Raw genomic sequence first — 9912 nt, 5'->3', positions numbered from 1 at the left:
CCTTTCTCTTTGTTTCCACTTTACTTTTATTGTGAAGGTCAGAGACTTAAATCAAGCAACTATAATGTAAATCTCTAAAAGACTGTGTTGGAACAGTGGTAAAGTAAGTAAAGTCTAAAGGCTTTGAGACATTAAATACTTTACTTTCAGTTTACAAGCTTTCTGATGTACTTGGATGTCGAGCGAAGACAAGTGACACAGGGTAGTCTTCATGAAGAAACTTAAAAGGCTTTAATCTGTGGATTTTCTCACTGAACTGGATAAAAAGGTTAAAAACTCCAGAGTGAGAGTTTCTGCCTTAGTCTTCATCATGGGGTTTAAAATACAAATCACCATGGCATACACTCAGATGAAAAATACAATCATTACCATAGTCATAGATTAAGGGCTTTGGACTAAATAGTGCTGTGGATCAAATGAAACAAACACCAAAGAAAAGGGGGTGGGGGTGGGATGCTTTAGTCCTTTTTGTGTGCATGCGTGTCTGAAGCACTAGGTGGTTTACTTCAAAAATAAAATGTTATTTTGTTCTGTAGTATTATAGTATTATAGAAAAAATAAGGTATCCTATGTAAATTATTGGGGTGGGGAGGGGGGTTGAATCTTGAATGAGGCCATCTTCAACGTTATTATAATAGTTTATTTAGTTTATTTTAATAGTTATTATAACAGCAATAGTTTTGTTGGACCCTCCCCATTACAAAACCTATTGCATTACCCTCCATCCAAGACAAAACAATATATTTATGGCAAACATAACAAAATGGTGAAAATACAGCCAATGTCCGAAATTAACTTTTTGACTCACTGGCCAATAGGACTGGCAGATGAAAAATATTTTTTTATATAATAAAAGGCCTTAAACTTAAACAAACTTAAAGAGGCCAGAAGCAAAATTATTTTAATATATTGATCAACAGTTAATCAATTCAAGCCTGAATGCAACTCAAGAAGTCTTGATCTCAAAATTCTACTTAAGTATTTGCTATTAAATGTACTTAAACATAAAAGTAATCGTATCGTAGAAAAGGTTTCAGTCGTAGTCATCTGGACACTGTTTTGAGAATCAAGACGTTTCGGCTCCCATCCGGAAGTCATTCTCAATTCCGGATGGGAGCCGAAACGTCTTGATTCTGAGACAGTGTCCAGATGACTACGACTGGAACCTTTTCTACGATAGAACACTCCTGGACGAATGAGGGACTACACCGTCTTATAAAAGTAATCGGTTAAACACAGGACTTTCACACAGGACGCCAGGGATAATTTCCCATGTGAAACCAACAATCACTGTTGATTGTTTTAAGGAAGTAGTTATTTTAACCCAAACCATGATCTTTTCCTAAACCTGACCAAGTAGCTTTTGTGCCTAAACTTAACCAAACTTGACCATCACCAGAAATGTTTCTCAGTAAGCTTTATTTTGAAAGTCTACCCGGACGTTGCATATTTATTATTGCTACTTTTACCGCAGAATGAGAATGTGTTGAAAACGTAAAAACGTAACAATGCCATGGTGGACCTGCATGTGTATTACACGTGTTGGTGCGGTGCACTCAAAAGCTATCTTTTTGATGTAACGATTTGATTTTTTCATACGATAAATCTCACAAGCGAAGGCTGAAATAAAATATAAATCCGTGATGAGAAAAAGTCAAAAGACCCTCTCTGAACAACATCACACTATACTCCCTTCAGCAGTCCCTAAAGACAAAAAACAACAGCAACAAATGTCTTAATTAAAATGCAGAACCAGTATATCAATTCCACTTTTAGTTTCCAATGTGTGGGTTAGGGTTAGTAATCTGCATCAACTGCAATCTCTGAAAGAGTACCTGTTTAACTATTCTGGGCCAATTATACTCATTTAATTTGTGGACTGTAATGACAATGATTAATCAGTAATTACATTTACAGGTCTTCCTGTCAGTGTCTGCATGTGTGCTTTTTTACACATAGCAGTCACTTTTTCATGTATATGTATGTAGGTTGCATACTGAGCAGCTAGTGAGTCATTGGATTTTGCAGATCAATGGCTGTCGATCGATGGATGGCTGAGTGTTTTGCAACGACCACCCAGTCCAAGCACTCTACCCACTCTGTTAGGCAGCCAGGAAAGGAGGTCACATACACAAATTTCCTCTCTCCCCTTTGCTTTCCATTTTCACAACACACTTTCACAACATTGCTTCACACTCCACTCATACAAACATGCACAAGCACACACACACACACTGGATAAGCCGATTAATTCAGCCCGTGGTGGAGTTCTGGATCAGAGTGGAACTTGTTTCACTACAATGTGAGACAGACTAACGAAGACAACAGAGACAGCGAAGAGAAAAGGAGAAAAGGAGAAAAGAGGATTTGAGGGAAATGAGAGGCTCGACGAGATAAAAGCTGACGAGAGTGGAGAGAAAAGAGAGGAAAAACTGAGAACAAAAGAGGAAATAAGATGCCTAATTTTACTGAGGAGGATTTGGAGCGCTGCCTACAAAACCAAGGGAGCTGTGTCTATAACTGTGAGGGTCCATGTACTGGTCAGAGGAGTACAATAAAGGTTGTGACTTTGACTGTACTTGTCGGTTCATTGTACTGTCAAAACTGTGTGTGCACATTTCAGTTCAAGTGTGTGTGGACTCAATGTCCTTGACAAACCAAAATTGTATGAAAGCAGGACAGTCTGCTGCAACAATAGTATATGTGAGCATGTACGTCTACATGATTGAAGACACACATGTTGCATGCAAGCATGAATAATTCATGAAGGCAGTGGGAAGGAGCAACTATATATTGTAATTTATGGATGAGTGAAGTTAACAGATTTAAAATATTCATGCCAACTAGAAAGTAAAAATGCTATTTCAAAATATTCTTTTCTATTCTATTCTTTTTTGCATTCTAGATTGAAAATTTAAATATGTATGTTTGCTAAGAACATTAAAATGTTAGGAGGAAATTCTTCATCTCCTAATTTATTCTTAATAATCAAATAACAATTCATATTTGAAACCTCAAATGTTGTACAACAGTTGACACACAAACTATGCATAACTGCCTGTCTGTCAATCTGTTTGTATTTACAGGTAGACTTGAGTTAGAGTTTCAACAGCTGAATGTCATCTTGGTCTAAGACGCCAGACAGAAATGATTCTCCTGCGTAAGGTTCCCCATCTGACCTTTATTTGAAACAAGACCTATCAGAGAAAATGACCAAAAATAACCCATTAGCCGCAAACCTAAGTATATATGTTTATTAACCTGCAATTTAGAAGTCTTGCAGATCTATCTATAAAAAGAGAAAACAATAAAGTATCAAGGCATTATGGTTGCCCTGCCATGTAGCAGAGACAATGTTTTTGTTTGAATGTCCTTAAGCCATGTTAAAATATGTATCTTATATATCTAATTTCATATCTGATATAGAAATACAGTATTTGAAATGTGGCTTCTAGTCATCATAGCTGGACTTGGGTCTTTGAACTCTATCCATGAGGGCGGAGGAGATGCTGGTTGCTGTCGCAGAGTTGACCAATGAAGTCAGCCACGGAGACAGATGCTTCCTGACTGTAGCACGTGTTTTTGTGAATGATGAGAACATTGAGGTAGTACAGTATAGTGTGTGTGTGTGTCTGTCTGGCTGCATAGATTCCAAGTGATTCATTTCTATAGGGAGAAGTGTGTGTTTGTATGAGTCAGAGATCATAGTGTGTGTGAGTAAGGTTGTGTGTTTGTGCATTCAACAAACACAGCAGCAAGGTTGTGTGCATGTAAGTGTGCATGTGTCCTCTTTGTCTCTCTCCCCCTGCGTGTGTGTGTGTGTGACAGCCGCAGGAATGTGTGTGTTAGTTCCAGTTCGTTGCTCAAGAATGAGAGCAGAGGTATTGCTCTGTGTATGTGTGTGTGTGTGTGTGTGTGTGTCTGTGTGTGTGTGTGTGTGTTGTTTGTCACAGGAATGGAGGGAGAACCCGTGATGACGTCCACAAAGATCAAGGTAGATCAAGGTTAATATGTGTGTGTGTGTATGTACGTGTCTGTTGGCTGCAGGGAAGGAAAGTTCCTCTTGTGTCTACACTGGTTAACATAGCATGTTTTCGAACATCAAAGGTGAGACTCAGTGGTAACACATTTATATTTAACTGATGGTGGGCAGCAGAATTTAGTTTTATTCATGTACATTCCCTAAAATCTGTAATAACCTAAATTAATTAGATTTTCAACATAAGATAATTAAAAATTAGTGCCTTAAATTCCCCTGGATGTCACCCGAACCATCATCCTATAACTGCGGCAAAACACTACTCAGACAGTTAAGTGTGTGTGTGTGTTTGTGTCATATTTATGGGAGTTTTCAGTCCAGAGCTCACACCTAAGCCCCTAACCTGACCGTTGAGATGTGTGTATTATAGAGTCATGGGCGTTCCACTCCATCGGGCATGTTAGGGCTCACAGTGAGAATATCAATAGTGTGTCACAGCCACAAAACGAGGTAAGGTCATGATACAACAAGGTAGAGTGGTGCAGCTGTGTGTGTGTATGTGTGTGTGTGTGTGCTTGTCACATGCATGGGAGCAAGATCTAGTTCATCGCTCTTGCTGACGTGTACAACAAAGGCATCAAGGTAGAGTGGTGTTGCTGTTTGTATGTGTGTGTGTGTGAGCATGCATGTGCTTCAGGAGGAACAAACTGCAGAACAGCGAAAACACAAAGCATATGAGTAGCTGCCGTTCATGGTGGTGCTTTTACAGTTACCTTCATGTGTTTCTTTCCCACAACTTGAATATTCAGTGTTGAACATATGTATGATACAGGCTGTTAATCTGCTGACTCATAAAATACTCACAGGAGCCAATAAATCGCCTCTTATGAAAAAACAACTCTATTAATTGGTGTTTGTAGCTTACCAAGGAAAAGTTTGCATGGTAAGCCTGCAGGCTGCTACAACAATATTGAACAATGTAAGAGTAAACGACACATGGGGACTATTCCTTCCACGATTAAAATAACCATGTTTCACATCTTACCCACCTGCAACTGGCTGATCAAATATTCATACTTGCCAGAGGGCTGTAAAGTACTCACATCGTTAGTTGAGTGGTCTCTTTGGGCTACTGAGAAATCACAACTTCTATTCCTGGATAAACTAGTGCAATCTTTAATTATAAACTGAATCCTTTTGGCTTACTCATTCGTTAGTCACCCCTCACAGTGATGGTAAAATGCATCTTCTTTTTCATTACATCGACTGTATTGCGTTTGTTTTTCCATTTCATCAAAAGCGAGTGCATCCATTTTGAAGCTTTCAGCTGGAAAAAATGATCGTCAGTGTATTGATCGCCTTTCAATTTCATTTAAATTTTTCTTTAAATGGCATTATTGAAATCATGAAAAGATGGGCAGGGGGAGAGTTGAGGATTATTTCTTTGTACCTCGGCTTTATTAGATATTATACTTCAGGGAGAAATATGAGAAAGACATTGGGGATGAGATGCCTAAGGTAATGAGCCAGACTTGAACCCACCTAATGAATTCATTGTGACTGGCTTCACATGCTGACTACTTGCATGGGTCTATTATTTGAGCTTCATATCACATAAAGTATATCCTATCCGTCCTATTACGTCCTATCCTATTTCATTGTATCCTATCCAATTCAATCCTTTCCTGCCCTGCCCTGTCCTGTCTCGTCCCATACATCCCATCCCATCCCATCCCATCCCATTCTATCCCATCCCATCAGCTATGGGCCATGGTCTTTGGTGTCTTGTTTGTGGCAGGTTGCCTGAAAAGCTTTGCTGTAATTGGACATACAACACTGACTGTATACATTTTATTCTTGTAAAGTGTGTTATAAGAATACAGTTGGTAGCAAAGGTACTGAAATGTTTTCTATGTGCAGCAGAAACGACAAATGTCTCTTCACTATCCCACTGCTTTTCTCAACGGCCTGCACTTAGCACATTTTATTCATGCAAGGTGTTAAACGCTGACTCACTTTCACCAACAGCAACAAACATTTTCACTCTACTGCTGTCCCAAGACTTTTACCTCTGACTGTACTTGTACACACTTTTATACATGACAGCTCTTTTAAAGTGAATTCACTGTTCCCTGACATAGAAAGACAGCCAAGAAATGTATATTTTTGCCTGCTGCTGCATGCATTAATTATGGCTTCCATGCAAAATAGATTAGATCTGCAACTTCATTGAGTGGCTGAGGCAGTTGTGGAGTTCATGTCTCACATGCCTTTACCTCCCACTCCAGTCCAACTAAATGAAGCCCACCTTCACCCACACCAACATAAGAAATAAAAATCAGGCAATTTATGACATTATGCCCCTCATTTTAGTTTTTTTTTATGATAGGTGGATATTACATCCCTTATCAGAAGGTGGCCAACTCAGTGCTGCTGAGACACTGGACTGTCATTTAATATCAGACAAATGAGGTGGAATATGTAGCTTTTGCTATTTATACTCTTATAGCAAGCATTGTGTGTATGTATTTAAGTACATGCTATATCAACTATCAAGTAGCAAAAAATATATATATACTAGTTATAGTGTATGCCACAGTTTAACACAGAGAACAGTTCCTATGTCTACTTTCACAACCCCTAAATCCTTTTTCAGCTTGTAACTGTTTCCAACAACATTGGGCTGTATTACAGAGAGGACAGAAAGTCCAATGTGTCATTGTTTTGGTTATTCTTCTATTTTCCTGCAGGACATGTTTGACTTTGAGAATACAAGGGGCTGTCTGTTAGCTTGTCTCCCGTTGTCTCCCAGTGTTTGCCACTTTTGGATGCTTGTTGTACGACAACACTGACCCGTACTTGTTTTCCTAGATGCAAACTCACAGTGAATCTTATCTCTGTTTCCTTTACTGTAATTTGCCAGAAAAGATGCACTGCAAGTATGCATCATGAATGAAGTATCTAGAGAAGACACGGGTTTTAACTGTAACATGAGTTGATGGATTTGTTGCGGTCATTTTCATTGGGTGCAAACTTGACTGGACTGTAGATACAAAATTATCCCTGTGTTTCATTGCTGCTGGAAATTCATGGAGAATCTGTTCATATTTTATCATATTCATGTATAATACAGTAGTATAGACCAAATTATTCTCTGTAGCCAAAGTATCTCCAAATCCACCTCAGTTAGAATAGGGAGGCAATGTATAAATATGTCAGTCCCCCTGATATGGGACTATGGGACTAAATTCTTTTGTCAGTGGGTATTTCCACAAGTAAAGACGTTTACTCCCAGGCTTTTCAATTGAGAGCTCTTATCTGTATCTGTGGAAAGACTGCTTTGCTTTAGAGGCTGTTATCGACCTTCTTTGCCCCTAAAGTGTTGTGCTTATTAACCACCTGACAAACAAGCTAATGGCAAATGGACTCTGTAAGCGTCAGTGTGGTGCAGCACGTACAGTAACAGCAGGAACTCTGCCTCGCATTTTGGATTTCATTTTTCCTACTTTTTATTCCTCATATCTTCTTCTGCATCTCTTCATCTTTCTTTCTCAAGTGAGCACACTCGTGTGCCTCTATATGTACATGCATGCTCGAGTATGTTTGTGCTGTCACTGCTCATCTCTCTCTCTGTCTCTTTCTCTCTCTCTCTCTCATTACACCGCTGAATATATTTTCACATGAAAAACAAAGATAAATAATCACAAGAAGACAAATATTCAATATAACACTATAACAGTGTCTCTCTTTTCTCAGGTCCTGACCCAAACTATGCTGCCTGTTCCACTTCAGTGGTTGCTAGGTTACCACAAGCATGTGGCACGTTAATGGCGGCGCCACTTGAAGTTTTAATTTAAGGTTCTTCACATAATGTCACATAATCTTGCACGGATGTGTTGCATCAGTCTCTGGTGTTCAGTGTATCTACATTTTATGACCTGTTTTGTTGACTTTCTCCTCTGTTTGTGACTTCCTGCATTGCGCAGAGTGTCATTTTACAGTTTAACTGGACTTCATGCATACAGTTATAGGCTATACTGCATTAACATCAACAAACGGACTCGTTGTTTTTAACCATTTCCCCAAAATGTCCAGTTTCTACCTTGTCTAGACTAAACCCATGGCTGACCTGTCTCTGTACTGAGATATTAAATTGATATCAGTTGTCTCATCTTACTCTTGGTAAGACCAACAAGTCTTGTTATGTTTTCTGATCTGCCACCCCTTTAGTTAAGGTCTGGTTAATTTTAAAAAGTTAATTTTAGGCAACTGAAACGACTTGGTTAAGGTTGGTGACTCTGGTGCCAAAGTCATACACTTTATACTCCCTTGAGGACAGTCATTACTTGCATGATTCTTGGTGTTTGAACAATTGACCAGTGCTGTAATTTTCCTGGTGAGGACAGTCTAGGAAGACAGCAAACAGTCATATTCCCCCCAAATGATGAAAGGTTCCTTTATTCACAGAGCAAGTCCAAAAAATAATGAGTGTCAAAACTTTGACTCTATACAGTTCTAATCATCTTCTATCTCAATTGCCAAAACATGTTTCCCCCTGCTGTTTGAGATCTTCAATTGACATAAATATGTTTTAGGTAATATGGAAGGGATAATGCACAGTGAGCTGTTCATTATTGCAAAATTAACTTCGCAATTATTACATGGATACTTACTAAAGAAATCAATAATTTGACACCAAATATTGATTTAAAAATTATTTTAAAACGTTTTGCCCCAGGATGTCTTTCTATGGATTGATATGATTGGACTCGAGAATTTATAGCAGCGGTCTGTTATTCATAGCAGCGGTCTGCTCTTCAGAAATAACAGACAGTAGAATGCCGTAATTTGATCAGAATTGAGTATTCAACAAAGCCGTGTAATAAACTCTGAGAGACTCTCACCTTCTCTCCTTTGTTTGTGACCTAGGCGATCTCCATCAATAGCTTGACATTGACAATTTCAGCAGCCCCCCTAGGTTTGGCAGAATGTATAATAAAACAGCTGTTAACAGTTTATTAATCTTTAAATTTCAGCCATTTCATCTGCTTCTTCATGTTTAAAAAAAAAATCTAATTTCCATTATAATAAGCCATGTGTGGAAGGAGGACATCTTTCTAGTTATATTCTTATCAGCCTGTTCAGAGAATGTTTCTGGAAAATTGTCATCAAGCTGCAGTCTCACAGGTCATAGTTCACTTGGGTCTGTGACTTCATTCATGAGTGAAATAAGGGATGGCCAGAGTAGCAGCTCAATTAGACAGCCATGTTGGTGGAAATCCATTTTGCTCTAGTTGATACATGTGATGGATAACTTGTGCAGAAAATCTAAAAATAGCATTTTACAGTAAATTGCAGTGAACATTTTACACTCCATGTAAAACTTGTGTGAGCAATGTTTTATCATCATGTTTCATTATGTTCTTAGAAGCTGCTTTTGGTGACTAATGCATCTGCCAACCAAAAGCTTGAAAGATGAAAAGATGAAATAGATGGTATAAAAAGTGGTGGAATATTTCTAATATGTCTAATCCCAAGGATTATTATTTTCAAGTCAGTGTACTGTATAACTAAATAAAATGTTTGTTCATATAGATTTGGTGAAATGCAGCATTGATTATCTTACAAACTGACACCACTTCAGGGTACAACGTTTTATGCATTTGTATTTTTAGAATTGTTTTTTTGTTTCTGCAAGTGTCCTATGACTGTACTTCTGTTTGTGTCTATAGGCATGAGCTTTTTTCCCCTCCACATGTCTGAAGAAGAACAGAACATGCAACATGCCATTTCATACATTACATGCACATACATATTGCATATTTTAAATCTGGGTTCTGTGTAATCATGTGTTCATTTGTGTTTGTGTGTGAGCTGGAATGTGCTCTTGTGTCTGTACTGTTGTGCTCCTGAATATATGTATGTGTGTGTTG

The sequence above is a fragment of the Siniperca chuatsi genome, linkage group LG12 (assembly GCF_020085105.1).
Source record: "Siniperca chuatsi isolate FFG_IHB_CAS linkage group LG12, ASM2008510v1, whole genome shotgun sequence".
Lineage (NCBI taxonomy): Eukaryota > Metazoa > Chordata > Actinopteri > Centrarchiformes > Sinipercidae > Siniperca > Siniperca chuatsi.
This window is presented reverse-complemented; position numbering follows the sequence as displayed.